This window comes from Alligator mississippiensis, chromosome 3, assembly GCF_030867095.1.
Source record: "Alligator mississippiensis isolate rAllMis1 chromosome 3, rAllMis1, whole genome shotgun sequence".
NCBI lineage: Eukaryota > Metazoa > Chordata > Crocodylia > Alligatoridae > Alligator > Alligator mississippiensis.
Genome location: NC_081826.1, coordinates 300501191 through 300524572, shown reverse-complemented (window position 1 = coordinate 300524572; position 23382 = coordinate 300501191). Strand labels below are relative to the sequence as shown.

Here is a 23382-nt window from a genome sequence, read left to right as displayed (position 1 = left end):
CCCCCCACTCCCCCAAGCAGCTGGAAAGCATCCATTCAGGAGGGCAGTGTGGCTATGCCCATTGCTACCCAGGCTGCAGGATGCAATCAGGGCCCCTGCAAGGCAGAGCATGGACCTGCTAAACCACCCTCAAGTAACGAGCAGGCAGGGGTGACCCTGGGCAAGGGTCTCTGGCTGCAAGGAGCTTGCCCGGCCGGTGCCGCGGCCTCCGGGAGGACAGGGAGGGGAGCGCGCCTGGGCTAACCTTGCCGGTGTCTCCAGGCGGCTGGGGCATGGCGTGGAGATCGAAGGCTGGGAGCCGGGTCTCTGCCCCCACGTGGCACGGACAACTTCCCCAAGGCGGCCGGCGGGGTGGGGGGAAATGAGCCGCCCGCCCGCACGCCCGCTCCCCTCCCACCGCGAGCCGTGACATGCTCCGGCAACTGTCTTCCCTTCACCGCCACCTCGGTTTTACAGTAGTACCAAAATAAACCCGCTCCAGCCACCTCTGGATGTCCTCACCGCTCAGCTCGTAACTCTGCATTCGTTACGGCAAGGCAAGCCGCATAAAACAGGCCTCTTGCTGCTGACCCGGCCTGGCCTCTGGCCCCCGGACCTCAGCATCCACCTCAGCTGCCCTCGTAAAACTGCCTCCTGCTCCCCCGCCCCGCGCCGGGGCACACGGCACGGCTTGAAAGCCTCCAGAAGCGACGGGGGAAGAAAAGCAGCCGCGGAGAGGAGGCCGAGGGGGAGCTGAAGGGCCGGAGCCCGTTTGCTGGGACAGCCAGGGAGGACACCGAGGACCTTGATGCAGAGCCGGCTCTAGCTCCCCTGGAAGAGATGTGGCTTTGCTTGGCACCTCTGCATCCTCCCTGGCCCCTGGATGCAGACATCGCTGCTGTGCGAGGCAGCCGGAGTTGGCCGTGCCTGTCCCCGGGGGCTTGGAGAGGAGGGTTTTTCTCCTCTTCATTCATTTTTTGTTTGCAAATCAGCTCAAACTTTGCCAAGGTGCAGCAGGAAGCGAGGCAGGACCCCGCTGGCAGACCCTGCAACGTGTCTCCTGGCCTGGCTCCCGACACCGTTAGGGCAGCGCGAAGGGGACGAGGCCGAGGGAGAGGGGCTGGCTGGAAGCAGCTGTGCAGAAATCAAAGGCAAAAACTCCCTCTCACCCAAAAATACAGGGGAAATGCAATTACCCAGGACAAAACGCCATCTGCTTGTGCGGACGGTGACCTTGCATTAGCCCCTGGCTTTAACAGCTCTTAAATTAGCGTGTTTGTTAGGGGGCATTAGCTGCTCGACACTGGGAAAGTAGTTACAACAGGGCTGGGATGGGGGCTGCGTGGTTATATAAAATGTGCATCTCGGAGAGGCCAGAAAAGGCCCAGGCAGATACAGCACGAGCCGGGGGTCCAGCCTGGGGTGTCCAACAGTGCCCTTGCAAGGCCAGTATAGAGTAATTTCGTAATTATTATTTAGAGTAATATAGAGCCACACACAGCACTGGGAAAGCATCCAAAGCACGAAGCTTGGAGAGCTCCCAGAAATCCCGTCCATGTCCCTACGATCGGAGAAGCGACGGCCTCATGTCCACCCGCCCGAGCCGCGATTCTTCAGGCGCTCGGCATCCGCTGGAGATGCGGGATGATAGCAAAATTAGGGCTGGAAGGGACCTCGGGAGTCAGTCCTGAGGGCAGGGGACAGCGTGCCGGGGGTCTCCGTGCGAGGCTCGCCGGCTCACAGCAGTGGAGCGCTGCATTTGCTCCATCGCAGCCTGGTTTTAATGAAGCGCAAAGCAGGGAGGGTTGAAAGCTGGAGGAGCGGGGTGGGGTGGTGGGTCAAGCCGGGGGCTAGCATAGCAGGGAGTGGATGGAGTGGGACAGAAATAGCCGGCGGTCACAGCAGGTTATAACCACGGTGAATTAGCAGCTCGGGAGCAGGAAGCCTGGGTGGGCCGGGAGGGAACAGCCCCTCTGTCCCGGCACTGCGGCAGCTCAGGGACTGACTTCTGCTCCCCATGAAACCCTGCCGAGCGCTAGAGGAGCGTGCGGATGCCCTAGGTCCCTGGCAGAGATGGTGTTGCACAGCACGGTGCAGTCAAAGGCCAGGCAGGGCTGGTTCAGACAGGGACGATATTGCCTGGAGCAGAGTTTGAACGAGGGTCCTGCCACCAGGCTACCGGGCATCTCACTCCGCGCTGGATGCCAGCTGGGCCGGCACTAACAGCAACGGCTCGCTCTGTGCTGCCTGGTCCCCGTGCAGGAAAACGATGCTGCAGCCACATGCAGGGAAGAGGCTGAAGCACTGCTCGAGGCCAACTCCGCCGTAGGATGGGCTCCTGGATGCCATACGGGGCGGAGAGGAGCCCACCAGTGCTTGTTCGGACAAGGGGCTCTGCGTCTCTCCAGGGAAGTCAATGAGAAGACTCCCCGCGGATACACAGACTGTGGGAGAAGCCCAGACCAAGAGCCTAATCTGAGTTTTTGGACATCGATGGGGCTCCTGCCATGATAAATACTCATAACTCTAGACCCTAATAAGTCCCTAAGGGCAATCAAATGCACCCCTCCCTCCCCAAGAGATGCTGCTGGCTTAGCATCGGATGTACCTCGCTTCTCATGCTGGCTGGAGCGGACGGTACCATCGAGAGACAACCCGGGATGTCTTTAAAACATCGTCCCCGTTCAAGAAAAGGCATCTAAGTCACCACAAAGCTAATCCCTTGCTGTCACGAGACGGATCTCTAATTGCTGGCCTTGCCCCTAGCTCAGTCTCCTTCAGAGGCTGCGGCCAAAGAGGAGAGGTAAGAGAGGCAGCCTGGAGAAAAAAAAAAAGTTTTCCCTTTGAAGCCCCCAAATAATCACACACCATGAGGGTGTGAAGGGAGCTCAGGGGGTCACATCTAGTCCAACCCCTGCTCCAAGCAGGACCAGCCCCAGCTCCATCATCCCAGCCACGGCTTTGTCTACCCGGGTGTTAAAAAGGACTGAGAAAGCACCACCTCTCTGGGGAGCCTGGTCCAGTGTTTCACTACTCTGCTGGTGAGAAAGTTTCCCCTAATCTCCAACCTCAACTTCCCTTGCTGCAACTTGAGCCCATTGCTCCTTGTCCTGTCAATAAGAAGCCGAGAAACCCTGTGCTAATGAATCACTGCTCCTGCCCCACGCCGGAGCTGCTTGCTCCCGAGCCCGGCGGCTGGTTTGTTTTCCAGGGGCCAGTCAAGCAGGGCAGCTCCTTTCTTCATCTCCCGTGGTTTGCCAGGTCTGGAGACGGAGGTGGAGAGCGGATCGGATGCTTTGCTGCAGGTGGCTGAAGTGCTTTGTTACCAGGTGCTTGAAGACATCCATAATCCGCCAGCGACAATAGACCACCTTGCATTCGCACGGCACCCTTTCCCCGAGCCGCTGGCTGCGCTGGAGGCTAGCTGGGTTCAACCACTGCATGCACCGCCGAGCTGAAATGCAGCAACTTTACGGCAAGGCTGTCCAGCATCGGAGGGGAAAGGATGAGGAGGAGGAATCTCGTGGGCTATGGGAACAGTAGGTTTCTCCTTGGAAAGGTGCTATGAATTCTTCAGCATCCACCTTCAGCTTCCTCTGTGCAAAATGAAGTTTATTTTTCTACCTATGGGGACTTTTACCATCTTTAATTCTCCCTCTGCCTGAAGAAGGGTGTGTGTGCCCAAAAGCTTGCAAAGAAAGATAATTTTGTTTTGCAATTTCTTAGTTGGTCTGATAAAAGCTATCATTTCTGAACCAAGAGTTGTAGAGTTTTGCATTTCTTTATGAGTCCTCCAACCACCTTTGATTGAAAAGCAGGCACTCTCCTTCCCCAGGCCAAGGAGGGACCAGCATCATCCATCAAGATACTTCAAGCACTTTTTGCAAGGCATGCACATGCCCTGCAAGTCTCCCAGGCCACAGCAACTTAGCTCAAACCTAATCATCTTAGGAGAGCTAATAAGCCCCCAGCTCAGAGCAACACAGCTGGCGGTGCTGGCAGCAGCTGTCCAGCTGTTGCACTGCCTAGCCCTGCCAGTCTTGTTCCTCGAAGGCACGCTCTCTTCCACCTACCTGTCTGTAGAGAGAGCGCTGTCAAAGCCGCCTGCTAAATCCAGAAGAGAAAACGCCGGGAGCTGTGCCTGCGGAGAGGAGCGAGGACAGACGTCGCGTCAGGGGCTCTGCAGCCGGCTCACCTGGAACAGCTCCTCACAGCGACGTGAGGACCGCAGGTCACTACCGCTGGGTGCAAGCCGTGTGCCGCTACAACAGGCAGCTCTCCTGGGTAAAAGGAAACTGAGGAAAAGCAAAGCTGTTGCATTGCATGAGAGGGCTCACGGCACGGGGAAGCCCTCACCGGGCCGGGTCTACGCCCCCGACAGAGCCCCGGGGATATGCCGCGTGGCCCCCTCTCCCCCTGCCTGCAGGGCACAGACTGTGACCTAGTGGCTGGACGTCTTGCTCTTGGCTAATTAGGAGCATAAGCTAATATGTTGATTAAATTCTGCCATCTCCAGAGGCAGTGGCCGGCAGGCGGGAAGTAATGAGGCGAGGTGGAGAGCAGGAGGTGGGGGCAGCCGAAACAGGAGGTGCCACGAGGGAGGGCGAGAAACCATGCCAGCGCTGAAACCTATTTACCGGAGTTTATGAGCCAGAATATGAATATGGACAACTCAGGCCTTTCACGGTGCAGAGGAAGCCCGTAGCAGCCCCGGCACAGGTGTCGCGGAGCTGACGGCACCGATCAGGTCTCTGCTAGAGTCATGCGTGCGGTTCTGGCTCTGCATTTTCCAAGGGGTGTGGGGGTCCACAGCTGGACACCGGACTCCAGATGTGGCCTCCCCGGTGCTGAATAGAGGGTCACTCTAATCACTGCCCTGCATCTGCTGGCAGCGCTCCTACCAATGCAATATCTGAAAGGTGCCACAGAGAGGAGGGGAACAAATGTTCTTGCTGCAGAGGACCAGGCACAAAGCAAAGGCTTCAAAATTGTGGCCAAGAAGGCTCAGACTGGACCTCAGGAAGAACCCCCTTGTTGTCAGAGCAGGGAGGTTGGGGACCCCAGGGACGTGCCTAGGGTAGAGGGGAATCTCCTTCCCTGGAGGTTTCTAAGAGGTCCTCAATCAGCATCGGGGGGGATAGTTTGGGGATAGCCGGCTTGCAGAGGGGTGGGCCAGGTGACCCCCGAGGCCCTTTCCAACCCTAGGAAGCGATGACACGGAGCATGGACCCACCACAAAACCAGCTCTTCTTGCTCCATGCACCTGATGTGCAGTGGAGACCTAGGGGACATGTGGCATGTCCCCCGGGGCCGTCTGGGGCAGCAGAGGCAGGAGAGCACGGTCCAGGGGAATGCCATGTGTTTGCTCCGCAGGCGACGGTCCTGATGGACATGCTTCCAGGGAGCAGTCAAGGAAGGAAGCACAGAGCCGGGACACTGCTCAGAAAGTGCCCAGCACCCTCGAGCAGGTGTGTGCACAGGGGTGGATAGATGCTTCCTCTTTCACAGCATCCTCTCTTCCTCCTCATCCATGCCTCAAGCTCCATCACCGTCCATGACTCTCACCCGACCCTGCCGCAGGGGACCGCGGCCGCCAACATCCTGCTGCTGCTATGGGGGTTCATAGATGCTCCAGAAACCCCAGGCAAGGCTGTGATGTGCCAGCTTGTCTCCTGCCCTGGGTAGCCAGCATGCCCTTGTCTTCAACCCCCGCCACCGGCTCTCCCCCCCTGAAACCCCCACAGGGGGCTGTGACCCAGGTGGGCACACAAGTGCAATTAAATAATAAAATAAAACGTAACGAGCGTGCAAAGTGCACTTGTCTGACCTGGAACTGAGTCTTCACGCAGACGGCACACAGAGCATGGCAAGCACAAGCTTCATCATCTTCACAGCCAGGCATCCGCACTGCCAGAGACTTTCCCCCGAGCTGTCAGCATATATTTTCCCTTGCACTTTTTCAGCCTCTTGCATTGGGTGACAACCACCCAAACCAGGTGACACCCTTCCACCCATACTGCTGACACCTGCCCACACCTACTGAGTCGGGCTGCAGACCCTGCCCTGCCCTCGGAGCATCGACACCTCTGCCAGGTGAATGCCACTCAACAGCGATTTTCTGCACTAAAAATCCCACTTCCTTCCAGCAGCAGAGGAGTTTTAACTCCTACAACTTCTCCTTGTCAAATCAAGAAGCCTCCCTATGATTAAATATACTAAGTTGCAAGGTCCTGAGTCTAACTTGTGAACTGGAAGTGGAGTTTTTGGGATAAAAACACTCCCCTTCTATGAGACACGAGGCTTCAGGCTAATGCAGCGCCAAGCCACCATCCACACTACCAAAATCAATACAGGCCATGGTGGGATACGGTTTAAGATCAAGCAGGAGGAAAGCAGGCAGGTTTATGACCATGTTGCCATGCGTTTCCAGCTCCGATGCAGTGGATAACCTAGTGTTTGCACCTATGAATCAAAGAAAGCAGAGGATAGCGACTGGCTCCCGGCTTTTGGAGAAAACCCGGTGGTGTAGCAATGCGCAGACATGATGTTCAGATAAGGGGAGATGATGCACAGCAATTCATCCTGCCTGATAACCTGTCACCCATCACTAGCCCCTGAGCTGGGGAGAGTCATGTGCATCGGCTGGAAAATGAAAACCTGGAGAGATATTTCATTCCAAACTGACGGGGCGGTGAGGAGGAGACACCCCAAACTTTTCACATCGGAAAGCTCTGGGGAGGGAAATCAAGCAAGCCACTCACAGACGAACGCCCGAGCTAGGAGACCAAAGCAGGTCCCACCTGTGGTGTACCTTTGCCCAGGCCTTCTCTAGCTCTGTGCCAAGCACCTGGTGCTGCCCCATCATGCAAGCACGTCCCATGTGCCCTGGGTGCTGAGAAGGCGAACGGTGTCCTGAGCTGCATTGGTAGGAGCATTGCCAACAGATGGAGGGCAGTGATTCTTCCCCTCTATTCAGCACTAGGGAGGCCACATCTGGAGTCCGGTGTCCAGCTGTGGGCCCCCCACTACACAAAGGCTGTGGACACACTGGAGAGAGTGCAACGGAGGGCAATGAAAATGGTTGTGGGGCTGGGGGACAGGACTGGTGAGGAGAGGAGGAGGGAACTGGGCTGACTGAGTCTGCAGAAGAGGAGACCGAGGGGGGTTGAATAGCTTGGAGGTTTGCAAAGAGGATGGAGCTGGGCTGGTCTCAGTGGTGGCAGATGACAGAAGGAGCAATGGACTCAAGCTGCAGCAAGGGAAGTTGAGGTTGGGTATTAGGAAAACCTTTCTCACTAGGAAGGTAGTAAAACAGGCTCCCCAGAGAGGAGGTGCAGTCTCCGTACTTGGAGGTGTTGAAGACCTGGGTAGACAAAACCTTGGCCAGGATGATGTAGTTGGGGCTGGTCCTGCTTGGAGCAGGGGGTTGCACTAGATGAGACCCCCTGATGTCCCTTCCAGCCCTATGATCCTATGTTTTTTCTCCTTGGATTTGAGGCGGCTGCCCATCGACGGAGCATCAGAGCATCGTGTGCATAAATAGCAGTAGCCAAGTCTGCAGCCGGCTCCGCGGGCTCCCGGCTGTGCCCCTGTCCGCAGGGAGCAGGTCTCCGCACAGGGAGGGTTTTGCCTTTTCATTTGAAAATGCTCAGCCCAGTTTTCAAAGCTTGGGAAGAAATGCGCTGGCCTCCTGCAATGGCCAACTGGGGTTGGGCTCCTGCCTGGGGCAGGGCCTCTTGGAAATATATTGAATTGCTCGCACGGCTTGTGTCTGGGGTTCATCGCTGCAGCACTTGCACAGGGATGCGCATGGCCTTGATGTCCTAGACTGGTGGGACGGGGAGAGTTTTTTGCCAGGTGTGACACAAATTACCCCGTTCTCTCCCCAAGTGCCACTCTGATCCCCTTCCCTTGCTGCATCTGTGGCTCTGCTTTCTGCTCCCTGCTCAAATCTGCTGCTCTGCTTTCTGCTCCCTGCTCGATTCCCTGTTTTCCACTCCCTGTCTTTTGCCCCCTGCTCAATCCACTGCTCTGCTTCCTACTCCCTGCCTGGTCTGATGCTCTGCTCTCCGCTCTTTGTCCTTTGCACCCTGCCCAATCTGTTACCCAATTCCCTGCTGTTTTCTGTCCCCCTGTTCTTTGCTCCCTGTTCAATCCATGGCTCTGCTTTCTGCTCCCTGCCCTGTGCTCCCTGCCCAATCTTCTGCTCTGCTTTCTGCTTCCCGCCCTGTACTCCCTGGCCAATCTATTGCTCTGCTTTCTGCTCTCTGTCCAGTCTACTGCTCTGCTTTCTGCTCCCTGCCCTTTCCACTGCATGCCACACACAGAGGCTTCCCATGGCCTTGCAGCACCATGCTGCAGGCTGGCCTAGATCATGGGGACAGGATGCAGGAGCAGCGTTTGCACAAGAGGAGCAAATACAAAGAGAGGACTTTCTTTTCTGAAATCCACGTGTATTTTTTCCAATTTTTTTTTTCTTATCAAGACGACAATCCCTCTTCGGTTTCCAAATCCGGGCCCTGCCGTGCTTTGGGGGCAGAACAGACACGGTGCATCCACATCTCTTTCCCACCCCTTCATTTCTCAACCCCTTGAGAGTCAAAGAGAGCCTCTGCTTTGCTGTGGTGACACAGAGTTATCGCAGAGCAGTAAGGCTGGACGGGCCTTGTCTAATCCACATGCTCCCAAACCTTTTCTTCTTGCGCACCCCCTTCCAGCTGCCCGTATCCCCCAGCAGCACTCCTTTTAAAATCTAGCCCTTTCAGTGCTAATTATTATTATAATGAAAATGAAGCCTGCCATTACACACTTTCACCTGTGTAACCCCCATGAGATGTCTTGCATCCCCCCAGGGGTGCATGCACCCGTTTGGGACCCCCGGCTCTGGTCCAACTGGGGATTGAACCCGCAACCGCAGTGTCATACATCACTTCCATTTCCCCCCCTGCAGCACTTCCTCCCCGTCCCCAGCTCCCACGCTCTGTGGCTTTGATAAGAGCCACATTCCCGCCTGCCCTGCCCTCCTTTCATCGCCAGGCGGGGAGCTGGGAGGGGGAAAGGAGGTTTCAATTTAAAACCCAAACAAAGTCTGTTCCCGTGCGTCCTCTCCTCTTCACCGGCGGGGTTGGGGGGGCTCCGGGGTGGCTCGGTTTTGATCTGCGGCGAGTTAGAAACTTCAGAAGAGTCCCCCCCTTTGCTCGCTCCTGCTTTCCCCCACTTTCTTCCTGCCTTGCTTCAGAGTTTGACAGGACCATTAGAAATCTATTCCCTCCGGCCAGGCCCTTTCAGAGCGTATTAGTCAGACAATCCATTAAACCCGGGCACATTCCTTCTCTAATGCCCTTCTGCGAAATTAAAGGCGGGTGGAAATATTCCATCAAAGTCGTCCACATCACCCTTGATGAGTTACAGTAATCCTATGCCTCGGCCAGCCAAGGGAGGAGAAGACGGGAGAGGAAGCGAAAAGGCGGGCAGGTAATCGCCCCTCCGCTGTCGGCTGAGTGTGATGGCGAGGATGCCGGTCCTTGCACCGTTGTTATGGGAACCCAGTGGCTCCACGTGGTCCCCGTGTCCATCCTGACCGGGGACGGTGGGGCAGTAGCAGGATGGGGGAGTCTGGCATCAGCACCCTCTGCACCGTCCTGGCATTGCTCAGGACCACGGCATCAAAGCAGTCACCAAGATGAAGCACATTAATGCTCGAGAGCCTTGCCATGCCTGGGAACACACCCAGCGAGAGATGCCAGGGCGAGATGCAGCAAACCAACGGTGCTCCAGGCTTGAGAGAGAGGCAGAGAGCCTCTGCCCCAGCCCTGCTGACAAGGCTTTTCCAACCCCAGGTCTTCTGAAGAATGCAACCATCACAGCCAAGTATCCAGGTTAAAGCATTTTTTTGCAAAAATCTAGTTGGTCTCATAAAAGATATCACCTCTACCACGAGAGCTAATACCATCACAGCCAGGAATAGGAGAGGGGTCTGCCTCCTTCCCACCTTGGAGCACCTGCGATGCTTCAGGGGGAAGGGGAACAGCCCAGAAAGCCAAAGGGGCACCAGGCTGGGAACTTCTTCCTGACCCTTGCAGGGAGCTGACTGATGCCCTGAAGCACGGGGCTGGTGTTGAAGCTATTTGGGGCCTAACAAGGAGTCTTGGAGGATGCCACAGAGGAAGTGCTCCCACTTGCACCAAGCCAGGAGGCTTAGCCGGCTGCAGCGAAGGGCCAGCCTCCTCCAGCTACTTCGCCTGGTCAGTGCTGGGAGGCAGAGGCAACCTCCAGGGCTTTGCTCTGGCTCCAGCCTGGGAGGGAAGGAGCCCAGGCCTGAACCCCATCTTTACCAGCTGCAAGGAGACGGAGGCATCCAGTGCCCTCCGAGCATCCCAGTCTCACATACCTGGGGGACAGCGTCCTGCCCCGGTCCTGGGGCCCCTGACTTTTGGTCCAGTGCTGAGCTCCCCCTTGCTCCATTCCCTTGCAGATCATTCCTGGCTGCCTTGCAGATCATTTATGCAAGCAATCGTTGCATCATTTTACATTGGCCTGACCTCTCATAGCCTCCGACCTACACGGTAGCACTTCCAGCATCCCTCCCCCACTCACCCTCCTCCTCGCCGCTAAGCCCGAGAGGAGTCTGCCCTCCGCCACGTCTGTGCAACCCCGGCACAGCTCCACATTAGTTCCATTGCGCTGTTTGCTCCAACTCTAATGAAAGTTTTATCAGCACTAAAAGTAGGAATAATAAAGCAGGGGAGATCCTCCAAGGTTGCAGCGTAGGGCTGCTGGGGCCAGGAATGAGGAAGAGGCTGGGAGACATCGGTGGGATTGTAGGGCTGGGCTGAGCAAGGCAGGAAATGGAGGGATGGGGTGGTCTTAGCCATCTGCACTGCAAGAGGAGAGGGAGCAGGGAGGAGAGGAGCCACGCCACGACCAGAGGAGTCTGGGTGCTGGATGCCGGCTGCAAGCCCAAGGCAGAGCCATTGCAAGGGGGAAGGTGGGGAACATTGCTCTATCCCCATCAGCGGACAGTTTGCAAAGCTGAAGTCTAAGGAAGATGGACTGATACCCCCCTTTTGGCCCATGGCAGCAGCTCCAAGGCTCCATCCATGGGGCCAAGGAGCTGGGCAGGAGGGTGAGAGCAGGCCCACGGCGGGGGACACCAGCCCTGCACCAGGTGAGCATGAGGGAGGTCATGGGGAGCTAGGCCCTGCAGAGCATCACGATGTGGGGGTGGGCACACTTCACTACAGCCAGGTGTAATGGGGAAAAGGGGTGGTTTTTGCAGGCTTTGTGCCCCCAGTGTTGGGTTTGCTGTCATGTCAGCCAGGGTGGATCCAGGGAGCTGCACTAGCCCCTTGCTCCCCGCTTTGATGCCTGCTGCACTCAAAGTTTAAAACCAACTACTGGGGAGGGGCTGTGGCATTTCTATTCAGGCAGTGCTGGGGGTGGGGGGATGACTTGACCTCATGGCTCATTCTCACCTACCCGATTCCTGCTAATATCTTCACTCCACAGGTGTTAATGGCCCTCAGGCATGGTAACAGAAACGCAGGTGTAGAAACCCCTGGCAGGGAAGTCTTGGAGGCCCTCTCAGGACACTCCAGAAGGCTAGATTGTGTTTTATGAATCCGAATGAGATGCACATTTAACCCTAATGACTACAGGACAAATGATGCAGTATCTTTGGCCTATGTTTTGCCGAGTTTGTTGTGTTTTTTGTTTTTTTAACTTTATGCATAATTTAGCAAATGAGTGAAATTTGGTTTTACTTTCATTTTGAACTGTATCACGGTGTCACAGATCTGTGGGGCTGGGGAAAATATGCTTTGTGTTTTCGGCGGTGATGTGCCACACGTCGGCACCCCCCTGTCGAAAGCCTGGATCCACCCATGATGTGGGTCTCCTGAATCAGTGCCCACCCGGGGAGAGGGATGCCACGGATAGCAGGAATAGGTTTGGTTTGCAAGGCCACCAGCAGCTGATGAACCATGCAGGGAAGATGTGCCCCAGTAGACGCAGTAGAGAGACAGGGGCTGGGAAACCAGCCGGAGAGGCCGATCCGCCCCAGAAATAGTGCTGGAAGTGCGCTCCGGGCTGAGCAAAGACGTCGTCTGCTCCCGCCCGCATTGCTCTCACAAGAAGGACCGGCTAACTGCAAGGTCTCGAGCACAGATTTCATAGATTCATAGATTCATAGATGTTAGGGTCGGAAGGGACCTCAATAGATCATCAAGTCCGACCCCCTGCATAAGCAGGAAAGAGTGCTGGGTCTAGATGACCCCAGCTAGATACTCATCTAACCTCCTCTTGAAGACCCCCAGGGTAGGGGAGAGCACCACCTCCCTTGGGAGCCCGTTCCAGACCTTGGCCACTCGAACTGTGAAGAAGTTCTTCCTAATGTCCAGTCTAAATCTGCTCTCTGCTAGCTTGTGGCCATTGTTTCTTGTAACCCCCGGGGGCGCCTTGGTGAATAAATACTCACCAATTCCCTTCTGTGCCCCCGTGATGAACTTATAGGCAGCCACAAGGTCGCCTCTCAACCTTCTCTTGCGGAGGCTGAAGAGGTCCAGTTTCTCTAGTCTCTCCTCGTAGGGATTGGTCTGCAGGCCCTTGACCATACGAGTGGCCCTTCTCTGGACCCTCTCCAGGTTATCCGCATCCTTCTTGAAGTGTGGCGCCCAGAACTGCACGCAGTACTCCAACTGCGGTCTGACCAGCGCCCGATAGAGGGGAAGTATCACCTCCCTGGACCTATTCGTCATGCATCTGCTGATGCACGATAAAGTGCCATTGGCTTTTCTGATGGCTTCCTCACACTGCCGACTCATGTTCATCTTGGAGTCCACTAGGACTCCCAGATCCCTTTCCACTTCCGTGCCACCCAGCAGGTCATTCCCTAGGCTGTAGGTGTGCTGGACATTTTTCCTCCCTAGGTGCAGCACTTTGCATTTCTCCTTGTTGAACTGCATCCTGTTGTTTTCTGCCCACTTGTCCAGCCTATCCAGGTCTGCCTGCAGCTGTTCCCTGCCCTCCGGCGTGTCCACTTCTCCCCATAGCTTTGTGTCATCTGCAAACTTGGACAGAGTACATTTCACTCCCACGTCCAAGTCGCTGATGAAGACATTAAAGAGTATCGGTCCAAGGACCGAACCCTGCGGGACCCCACTACCCACACCCTTCCAGGTCGAGACCGACCCATCTACCACGACTCTTTGGGTGCGACCCTCTAGCCAATTCGCCACCCACTGAACTGTGCAGTCATCCACATCACAGCCTCTTAATTTGTTCACCAGTATGGGGTGGGATACCGTATCGAAGGCCTTCCTGAAGTCCAGGTATACGACATCCACCCCTCCTCCTGTGTCCAGGCGTTTCGTAACCTGGTCATAGAAAGAGACTAGGTTGGTCAGGCACGATCTGCCCGCCACAAACCCATGCTGGTTTCCCCTCAGCATAATTTGCCCTGCCGGGCTCTCACAAATGTGAGCCTTGATAATTTTTTCAAAGACTTTACCAAGGATGGAGGTGAGACTGACCGGCCTATAGTTGCCCAGGTCCTCCTTCCTCCCCTTTTTGAAAATGGGGACCATGTTAGCCCTTTTCCAGTCCTCCGGGACTTGGCCCGTGCGCCACGAGCATTCAAATATTCCTGCCAGTGGCTCTGCAATGACGTCGGCCAGTGCCTTCAGCACCCTCGGATGGAGCCCATCCGGGCCTGCCGACTTAAAGGCATCCAGTTCTTCCAAGTGACTCTGCACCATCTCAGGATCTATGCATGGAAGTCTGGCGCCTTGCTGCTGCCTCTCCACAACCCCAGTGAGAGACTTGTCGTGCCCCTCGCTTAGGAACACTGAGGCAAAGAACTCGTTGAGGAGTTCAGCCTTGTCCCCCCTATCTGTCACCAATTGCTTCTGCCCATTTAGCAGGGGTCCTATTCCTCCCTGGGCCTTCCTTTTACTCCCAATATATCTAAAAAACAATTTCTTGTTGTCCTTTACTTGGGTTGCCATCCTCAGCTCCATGGTAGCTTTGGCCCGCCTAACTGCCTCCCTACAAGCACGAGCAGAGGAGGTATATTCATCTTTAGTGATCTCACCCTGTTTCCACTTTTTATGTGCTCCCCTTTTGGCCCTTAGGCTGCCCTGGATTTCTCTGGTGGGCCATGGAAGCCTCCTGGCCCCTTTCCCTTTTTTGCCTCGCTCAGGGATCGTCTTGCTTTGTGCCCGAAGGATCGTTTCCTTAAGGCACAGCCACCCTTCTTGGGCACCCATCCCATCAAAACTCCTACTCTGCAGTGCTTCCTTGACTAATCGCCTGAGTGCAATGAGATCAGCTTTCCTAAAGTCTAGCACTTTCACCCTACTAGTTACCTTTCCCACTCGCCGTCTTATTTCGATCCCATCTCAGACGCAGAGGTTTGAAGCAGGGAGATCTGTGATGCAGGGAGTCTACAAGGAGCCAATCTGCCCGGCTGTGTGCGTCTGACTTCAGACTAATGGGGTTAACTGCTCTCTGCTGCTAATGAGAAGCCATCGGGCCCTTCCTCATTCGAGGTGCTAACGACGACTGTCGCTGCTCCAGGAGCTTCAAAGGCACCTGGACTTGTGGCAGAAGAAAGGGCAGCGTCGCCCGTGGACCGGACGTCAATTAGGAGTGAGTCCCACAGCAGAGCGAGGAGACCAGTGCGGCTGGGGGGATCATAATGGGGTAGCCAAGAAAAACCAAATACTAATGCATTTCTACCATCTGTCTGTCTGTCTGTCTGCCCACCCGGGCAGAGGGATGCCACGGATAGCAGAATAGCTATCCGTGCCACGGATACCTTCCTTCCTTTCTTCCAGTTTTGAGGACTCTTTGCTGTCTCACAAATAAATGCCAGGACCATTTCTGGGTTGGGATACGCATTCCCCTTTCATTGAAACCAAACGGTTTGAAACGACCGTGACCGGCCAGGCTTATTTATTCAGACCCGTGATTTTCCAACCAGAGTGCCACAGCAGGCCGGGGTGACGTGAGATCTGGTGCTGCGGGGTGCCACGCAATATCAGCACTGCTCGAGGTGAAAACATCTATACAGGATTCCCAAGATAAACCCCGGGATGTGCCAAACCATCATGTCGCGGGCTTCTTTTGCAACACAAGAATTGCTCTAGGCTTCTTCCCTAGCTGCAAAAACGAGTGATGTTCCAGAGCCGGGATTTTCTGAGCGGGGGATTGAGTGTAACGAGGGGGTCCTGGAGTCTCTAAAGGTTGGGAGGCACTAATTTAGCTGTCCTTTAAGGAGGAGTTTCCCTGTCCCTTGCTCTACACACTCATTTCCAACTCAAATGCACTGCTGCCTGTGACAGCTCTACCTATGGCAGGCACAGCAGCTGCAATCATAGAAATCCCAGGACTTCTCAAGGTCACGTCTGGTCCAGCCCCTGCCTGAGGCAGGATCAGCCCTGTCCAAACCATCCTATGCAATCCTGCTCGGGGGCAGAGCCATCAAACACCCCCGAGCGGAGCCGACAGGAGTCCGGCCGCCTCCACCCCGCTTCCCTGCCGAGCCGAAGCCTCCTGCTGCAGAACGAGCACCCCTCGCTCACGCCCCAAGCCAGGGCTCGGCAGGGGCGCTGAGCCCGTGCCCTAACGCTGCTCTCCAGCCCTCTGTACCACGAGAGAGGTGCTGGGTTGCATTGCCTTTCCCAACCGGGATCCCGGGGTCCAGGGGGGTTCATGGGTGCACCTGCACCCCCCTTGGATCCCTGCTCCACCTACCCTGCACCATCTGAACCCCCCCTGCCAAAATCCTAGCCCAGGAGATAGGCTTAAAGATACTCAGATACCAGGTCCTGACCCACCCCGTTTGGCACCGTAGCGCCCGCAGAGGAGGCGATCGAACTGCCCTTCATCTGACCGCCTGCGTTGGGTCCGTCTGCTTGCACGTGGCGAATAATGCGTCACAGCCGGCTGCGCGAGTGCATCACGTGCAACTAGAAACCAGATTTTTTTCTTTACAACAAGGGAGCGTTTGCCACGATTCAGCTCAGGCAGCGACTGCCGGCGGCTGAACGCTTGCTGCTCCTGGACCGCTCGGATCTGAGCATCCCTGCTCGAGGGGGATGCGCGGCTACAGGCCGAGCGGAGCAGGACCTGCTCCCTGCCCCAGAGCAGACCCCGTGGTCTCCGAGAGCAGAAATGGCTCGTCCGAGATGACAGGCAAGCGTTTTGGAGGCTGAGACAGGCCCTCGGGGGAGCCCGAGGATGGGCAGGCCAGGGAAAGGGGCAGAGAGAGGAGGGAGGGAGGCCAAGCAAAGGTCAGAGAAGGCGGAGAAGGAAGGGGGAGAAGAAAGGGAGGGAAAAGCCAGGGAAGATCAAAGACCGGGCCATTCAAAGGTTGAATAGCTGGCCTAGCAAGCAAAGGCCGCCCCTTGCTCTCACATCTCCTCGGGCTCTTCCACATTAAGAGCCCTTCTCAGCTGGGAGCAGGAAGGCGGCAGGATTAACGCAGGCGGTTTCGTTCCTTTTGGGAGTTTGTGCTGGTTCCTCCTCATGCCCTCTCCATGCAGAGTCCCGGCCCCTCGCACCCAGGACCTGGGGGGGAGCACCGTCCAGAAAAGCCACGTGCTGGACCAGGAGCCGTGGTCATAGCCCCTGCCCTCGCCTGCTACGAGCGGTCTCAATAGCTTTGGGACTAGTCAAGGAAGCCGTGACGTGAGGAGCCCCGTTTGGAGCTAGGAAATGCAAGCCTGTGATAGCGGCAGGGTATCTGGGCTCTGCTCCTTGATCCTACCGTGAGGTGTCGGCCCATCCGCCACAGACCTGAGAGCCGCACTTATTTTCAAGTCCTCCGCCCCCACGAAAGCAGCAGGGCACTGTCCGGAGGCCCAGATAAAGTGACTTGCCAAAGGCTACATGGGAAGTCAGTAGCAGAGCAAGGACAAAGCCGGCTCCAAGGGTAATACCCTCACCCCCAGACCATGTCTTCTGGATGACTAGATGTGGTATGGATTACCAGATCTCTGCAGACCCTTCATTTCATGCCTGTGGAGCAGGCAGGGCCAGGTCTCAGGTTGTAGGTCCTACCGTAAAACACGTGCCGTCCAGTTCAGCGAGGACTTGCACATCGCGACACGCGTCCCGGCCCCGAGGGAGACAGACCGCGCCGGGAATAGAAACCTGAGCCTCGAGGGGCATCTCTGCAACCGGAGATGCACGGGAGCCTGTGACAGCTCGTCTGGCGAGCTGGTCCATCACGCCGGGCTCCCTGCCACGGGGAGCTTCCCGGAGGGCCCGCTCTGCGGTGCTGGTAAATTATTAACATTCAAAAAGAAGCACATCAGGATGCGCGCTGCGCCTGCAGGCTGTTCAGAAAGCCCCGGCGGGAGAGGGACGACAGGGAAGTGCTGCTGACAGGGAGCAGATTAATGGAAACGGCATGAGAGGGGCTGGAAAAGTGACTTCAAGTAAAAGCCACGGGTCTGGGAGCCCATTGCTCTCCTCACCGCAGCTCTCCCAGTCCAGCCGGAGCCAGCCCTGACTTCTGCAAGGGTCAGTTCTTGTTTGAAAACAGCACCTCACGCGTGACGGGGCACTGGGCGATGCAAAGTGGCAATTAGACAGCAAGCAACTAATTGCTTGGACTTTCCGGGTGCCATCTAGAAGAGGCAGGTCAGGGCTCCACGCACTGCTGAAGCCTTCGACATAAGGCCCTGGATGGCAGGCATGGAAATGAAGACCGTGATTGCTCCCCAAGAAAGGCTCGGCCGGATGCAGCTCTGAAATGCAGGCCCAGATGATGCGGCCGGCGGTGGCCCGATTCCACCGGCAAGAGCAAGTGAGCACGTGTCTCCCGAGGGAGACGTGGAGACAGGGCTCAGGCCCACATTGCACGTCAAAATCCTATGCGGTCTGGCGCATCAAATGCAAGGTGGGGGGTACCACATGCTAGCTAAGGGGAGAGGGAGGGTTCGCAGTGAGGTTTCCCCTCCAGGCTCTGCCACCGAATCACCGCGTGCTCCATCAGTAAGTTGCTGTCTCTACCTGGGGCTGAGCTGGGGGCATCCCCTGATCCCTGCCTGCGCAGACTGCCCGTGGCTTCTGGGTGAAACGGCAACACCGACCATAAATAACCACAGTCGTCTCTTCTTGCCTTTATCTTCCCTCCTTCCCACTGCCTTGCATTACCCCCTAGTCTGTCACCAGGGTGCATGGGGCGCCGGGCTTCACCGAGCACGCACGGTGCAGTGTACCCCTCTCCGGCAAACACCATGCCAGCTGCTGTATATGCGGATGCATCCGTGGAAGCACATTTCCATCGGTGCAACCAAGACTGGGATTGCTGGGCTTCACGGAGCACACATGGTGCAATGTACCCCTCTCCGGCAAACACCGTGACGGCTGTCTATATGCAGATACATTGGAGGAAGTTTCCATCAGTGCAACCGAGACCAGGATTGCCAGGCTTCATGGAGCACACATGGTGCAATGTACCCGTCCCTGGCACTAACCGTGCCAGCTGCTTTATATACAGATACATCAGTAAAAGAAGATTTCCATCAGTGCAACCGAGACTGGGATTGCTCAGCTTCATGGAGCATGCACGGTGCAATGTAACCCTCTCCGGCAAACACTGTGCCGGCTGCTCTATATGCAGATACATCAGTGAAAGATTTCCATCAGTGCAACCGAGAGCGGGATTGCTGTTATCACCGCTCTCAACTCGAGGAGACAGCCCTGAGTCACAAAGACAGGCTTGGAAAATTAAGTTTTGTCCATAGTTCAGCACTTTGCCACTCCGGCAATGACCAGCACGTTAGGCAATCGCATCCGAGGGCTCCGTGAAACAGTTGTACAATTGACATGGTTTAACAGACTGCTGTTTATGAGACATAGCAGTATTTAAGAGACACATTTCTCTCAGAGCCGCACATAAAATTTGATAGCTAAATAGCTGTAAATGCTACTGAAGTCTGACAACTCGAAGAGGAATGGAAGGGCTGTCGTGCGGGGTACCGGCCAATCTGCTCCGCACCGCAGAGCCAGTGAGACTTCCAGTCTCATAAAACCCGTTTTATATTGGAAGTGAGAATTTGTGCAGCGCATATGAACTCTCTTTTATTGGGCTGGTGTGATGCTGAGAAAATGCAGTTAAAGTTGTACGAGTCCTCCTTGGAGCGCTATCGGGGCACCTATAAACCCCCAACTTTATCCTGTAAAGTATTTACTAAATAAACGCGCTTTCATTTGGCTGAGCGTTGGCGTGCTCAGAGAGACGGCGCGCTTGCAGCTCCGCGTGCGTTGGGGAGGGAGGCATGACGTCGCCGTTCGAGGATCCCGGGACTCAGCTGCGCTGGCTGCTTGAAGGGAAGTGGGCACGATCCAGACACGGTGCGGGTGTGCTCAGGGCTGCACAGGCACAGCTCCAGGTCTTGATGAGCTTGTACAGAATAAGGGAGACATACAAGGCCAAATCGTGGTCCCAAGTAGGATCCATTGGCACCAGCCAAGGGTTTTGGCTCGGATGCATGCAATCAGAGGTTTCCAGCCCATCTCCTTGGGGCCGGCCTGGGATTTTGGTCTCAACCCCACTCCGTCAGTCTCACTTTTACGTGTGATGGAGCCTCCACATGTCCTTGGCAAACTGCTGCACCAGGAATTGGGGGGGTCCTTGCCGCACGTGTTAAAGGGAGGGCAGAAGGCAAGCCACAGAGACAAGGTGGGGGGCTCTGAAGGCTGGGAGAGGGAGGCAACCCCCCTAACACATTCATCTCTCTAGCCTCAGCTCAGCCCCTCTGAACCAGACCCCCGGTACAACATGCGTTGTAAAATGAGCCATAGCAGGATCCGGGTGTCAGTCCCCGCTTTTAGGGAGACCCCCAAACTCTGGTGCTAAGAAAGCATGAAGGTCTGGTTCTCACCCCATCAGACTCCCAGAGACTTGCTGCGGTGTAAGCGAGCCCAGCACGGTGCCCAAATCAGCCCTCCTCTGTGTAGAGGCAGCTTTTTGGGGGGGTTTCTCCCAAGATCCCTACTCTACCCTGCACCGGGCACTCGGGCGACAGCAGGCCCAGCTGCAGAGGACAAGGGCAGCGATACTGCGAAGGCGTCGCATTGACTTAGATTATCCAGACTCGGGGGTACGGAGCATCCTTAGCAGACGGGGAAACCCAACATCCTTCCTCAGGTGAACTACGAAAGCCTGCAGAGCTTCTCCCGATGCAAGGAGCGGAGATGTGTCAGGCTTTGGCTTGGGAGTTTGGATCGAGCTTTGGACTAAGGACTCTTTCCAGCATACTTCTCCGCTCACATGACTTGAGTATCCGGTCACCTTGCCCGGGACGGGCACAGATGAGATGCAACGATTTGCCCAACAGATGCAATGAGTCTGTGGCAGAAGTGGGGATGGCAACCGGGTTGCTTTTGTTGTGTGTGCTGAACCACAAAACTATGCTCCCACGCCAGCGTGCCAGCAAAGATGCACTGGTTTTCTCGTCTCTCCAGGGCAAACGCGGTGCAGCAGGGTTAGGAGATTTTTCTACGATGCCACTGAAAAGTGTAGGGTGCGGCATGGGTTCTTGCCTTCCCTCTGGCCCTGCAATCGCTGGCCTTGTGCAAATCGGCTGTGTTTTGCTTTCTCGGCACGTATGCAGATGTGGAGAAACAGCCTTTCTTCCCCGTGGGAAACTCCATGGATGGAAAATTCAAACTGATGAAGAAAAACGGCCTGCTTCTCCACCAACCCACAAACCCCATTACTTTTCACCTGGTTCTGCCAGCGCCGCGGGTCTTTTCCCACGGTCTTAGGAATCAGCACGTTTTCAAATCACTTCTACTTATGGTATTGAGTAGCAGTGACTGATTGGCCCTCGTTCATTCAGCGGCCGCTTTGGGAAACCAAAGGAAAGGAGGAGGGGAGAGCAAGGTTAGCTTGACAGGAGGCAGAAACGAATCTGACGGGTACCTGGGTAGCAGGATGGCCCAACATTATATCTTAGCTTATAGATACGTATATGGCAATGCCATAGTTCCCTGCTGGGGTGGCTCTTTCAGGAAACAGGAGACTGGGCTTGGTGGACCCAATCCAGCTGGGCAGCCCTGATGTTGAAAGCTCATCCAAAATGCAGGAAGGTGCACATAGGAGAGAGGATGCATTGGAAAGGCAAAGATGAGCCTGGACAGGTAGTGACAAGCAGAAAGGCCCGGGCACCATGTTGGTAAGCGTGCAGGTAGCTTCCCCGCTGTCGCGGTGCATGCCGCGGCCCGTCGTTACCTGGTAAAGCTGGATTCGGGCCTGATAATTAGGTCACAAGTGGAAACGAGTTCAGAGCTCCCTCTCTGCTAGTCCTGAGTGCATCCCCAAAGCATGTTAGGATTTGGCAACGGTCATCGCTGCTCGGCGTAAACCCAGGACTGGAGTAGCCGGAGGCCGCAAGGCAGGACTGAAGCAAATCAATAAGGGGGATAAAGAGCCCGGGGCTGGAAGGGCAATGCAGGGGGCATGAATAGAGCTGCTTGGGATAGGCTGCAGACTGATGGAGCAGGGGCAAGGGTGACCCAGGAGCAGGGGGCAGCAGGTTGGACTAGCATGAAGCGGGGCTGCGGTTTGGGATTTAGGGGGCAGAGGACTGCACAGCCCCTGCCTGCATGTTGCATGGTGCAAGGCATGGGGTTGTCCTCCTCCGGCTGCCCTGAGAAACCTGGCAGTCACATCTAGAAACCTTTCCTAGAGACATCTCGTCCATCTGAGAGCCGGCCCGTCTGGTGACTCTCCCCCTCCCAAGCTGCCTCCTGCCCTTCGGGACACCCCAAGCCGCGGCAGAGGTAACCCCTTGGACGAGGCGATGCAAAGCAATCTCTGGACTCGCTCGCTCCTGGCTTGCGATCCTGCCCCGACTGCAGCTCATCTCCGAGCCTGTCATCTATCCACACCCAACCTCTGGAGCAGAGGGGCTATCGCCGCCTTGTCGAGCTCTTACATCCCCGGCTCCTCGGGAAGACGCGTGGGAGCGCCTGGGCGGAAAGGGGATGGCATGGGCAGACCCTGCCTCTGTGAACACAGATGCAGCAAGGGAACTTTGTATCCCGCTGCGAAGGTCAGGACAGGGGGGTTTGGGCCCAGGATGCATGCTTTTGCAAACCATCTGCTGCCTTTTCCAGTGAAATGAGGGGACCAGCTGGGCCTGCCTCAGTTTACCTGTCTTCAGTACTTCCATAGCACCCACAAGCTGCCAGGCGCAGAACAGGGAGGCTGGATATCGGCCATCTCAGTGGAGAGGGCTGTGCGCAGCGGTCGGAGAAGGAAAGGAGATGCTCCCTGCTCCTCTCGCGGTAGCTGGTAGCAGTGGTACCCACAGCCCTCTTTGCACCCTGGTCCTTATCTGCCCCTTATCTACCACAGCAGCAATGGTACCCACTATTAAAGATGGAAAAGGGAGGCAGGAAGAGGCTAATGGACCTGCTGCAGGTCAGAGAGGAAGCACAGCGCAGCAGGAGGGTCCCAGGCCAGCACCCCATTTCTGGCTCCCTCCTCTCCATGGGTCTGGTCACCCCATCCCTGGGAGGATCCCAGACCCTTTGTCCACCCGCTCAATGACTATGGCTGGGTCGACAGGCGGTTTCCATCAGCAGGAGACTGATGTTTGCATCCCTGGACCCGCAGCCCGATGTCTTGGCTGCTCTGGTACAGGAGGTGAGGGCTTGTCAGTGCAATTAGCCCGCTGTGCGTTCGGCAGAGATAAAAGCTAATTCTTGTTCCCCCTCTCCCTTGAACACTGGTACAACTCCCTGCAGCCCGATCCTCTCAGCTTAGCAGGATTAAAGGCAATGCCAATTAGACATCCAAGAGATAAGGACACCCCCATGCCAATATGAGGCAGGGCAGAGCAGCAGCCAGAGCCGGAAACCGCCCGACAGCAGGGCGCATGCTGACTGCAAACCAAGGGAGGCATGGAAAATCACCCCATGGGCAGGTTATTGCCCCTGCTGCTTCCTTCTGGGGAGCTGCGTGCCTCCCCGCGGAGCAGCTGGGACAGGTGCTGGGTCCCACATCTGCTCAGCAGAGCAAGACATCACTACTGAATCACAGGATCCTAGAAAATGAGGGTTGAAGGGACCTCAGGAGGTCACATCCAGTCCAACCCCTGCTCCAAGCAGGACCAGCCCCAACTACATCATCCCAGACAAGGCTTTGTCTACCTGGGCTTCAAATCCTCCAAGGATGGAGACCCCACCACCTCTCCGGGGAGGTGCTTGCACCACAGCACCATGCACCAGCCTAGTCCAGTCCTTGCCCTGCAGGCTGACCCATGGCTTGCTTGACCCCGCATTAGTGGCCCGGGATGAGCCTTGCTCTATTAGCAAAAGGCACGGTGTGCATCAGGCCTCTCACCTGCTCCAGCCCCATCTCGCACAGAAGCCAAGGGCCAC

At 56.2% G+C, this 23382-nt stretch overlaps 1 protein-coding gene across 4 annotated transcripts in view; it reads right to left on the bottom strand.

The window, feature by feature from the left end:
* CNTFR (ciliary neurotrophic factor receptor) overlaps nucleotides 1-23382 on the bottom strand; it is a 293745-nt gene that overhangs the window by 155526 nt on the left and 114837 nt on the right. The window contains exon 3 of one of the 4 annotated variants that reach the window (XM_059725338.1): nucleotides 4053-4120. The exons of the other annotated variants lie outside the window; for them this stretch is intronic. The gene's annotated coding sequence lies outside the window, so the exon portion shown is untranslated. The remainder of the gene's footprint in view (nucleotides 1-4052; nucleotides 4121-23382) is intronic. 4 annotated transcript variants of the gene reach the window in all.